Genomic DNA, 1,535 nt, shown 5'->3' with positions numbered 1-1,535 from the left:
CACACACACACACACACACACACACACACACACACACACACACACACACACACACACACACACACACACACACACACACACACGTACAGAGCTACGTAATCGATTTCCGGAATGTTCTCTCGTTTTCACAAAGAATTTTTCGAGATCGTTCGACGGCGCGGATGGATCACGTCGGAATTGGAATCTCCGATTCGATAGAGATCTATTTCTGGGTCACTGCGTCCAACTCATCTTTTATCCTTCTGACAACGACGACGACGACGACGACAACGGCGTCGATGTCGTATCGCTCTCTTAGATATAGCATATTATCTCGGAAAGAACACCTAATTTGTGTTATCTACGCGTAAGAGCACATCGTACTGTCAGGACGGTCACAAGCATCACTCTCGAAATAAGGTGTCCATCTAAAGGGTTGCCGCATCCAAAAGTTTAAATTACTGGATATTTCCTCTTTGGAATCGAAATCTAAATGGACAAAAATAGTAATCATAAAAGTAGATTAAATATAAAATTTAATAAAAAATTACTTACAATATTATTTCCTGAGCTATTTTAAAAACAGAGTTTGATTGAATAATATATGTTATTATTGAACACAAAATTACTATATTTTGCATATATCACATTTAACATTCGTTATAAATATTTTATTAAAACATTTAACATATTTAACAAGTTAAAATAAAAAAATGTTTAATATTTGTTGTAATAAAACATATTTTTTGAACAAGTACAAGAAAACTTAATAACGTAATAAAGTAATAAAAAATTACATAAGTAATCCAAACAAAAAGGAATAAAAATTTGCGATATAATTCTGATATTATTGGCGCTTAAAATCGTCGCTAAAAACCGTCAACTCTGGTTATAAATGCATGATATAAATTGATTTTATTAATTGGATATATTTAAATAATTATGTTCGATTTACTTTTTAACCGACCATCGAACAAGACTCTTAAAATCCTGATAACCCAGGTGAAAACCGTTAACAACCCTCTAACGTCTACACCTCGGGATTCGTAATCGTTCTCGAGAGTCGGCATGCGTTCTTACGTTCGGCGCGGATCGCTCATTATATTAATTTCTTAAAAACTCCCGCATCGCGATTAGTAATCATATCGTTCTCGCGCTGTACTTCACGGGTTTACGTTATGAAACGTGAAACGTGATACACAAGAAATTGATTTATTCGAACATGCGAGGAAGAAATGTGTACGATCGCATTGATGGTCCGGAAGTTTTAATTAACGCAGCGATTGAAGAATTTACGAGAGGGTATTTTTGGCAAATTTTATTCGCTCCCTCGATGTGTGTTTCGCAAAAAAGAAAAACCTAGAAATAAATAGAATAAGTTCGCGATCGGCAACGTCGAACGGAAAATGAAGTGACGCGACATTTAAAGACTACAAGATAGATTTTGGTACAAAAATTTTAATGCTGTTCTACGACGTTATAATTAGATCATAAGACGACGTTTCTTGACTGGGTTTTTCGCTGTCCCGCCGTCTCTCTCTCTTTCTCTCTCTCTC

This window comes from Atta cephalotes, assembly GCF_000143395.1.
Source record: "Atta cephalotes unplaced genomic scaffold scaffold00019, whole genome shotgun sequence".
Lineage (NCBI taxonomy): Eukaryota > Metazoa > Arthropoda > Insecta > Hymenoptera > Formicidae > Atta > Atta cephalotes.
Note: the sequence above shows the minus strand (reverse complement) of the source record.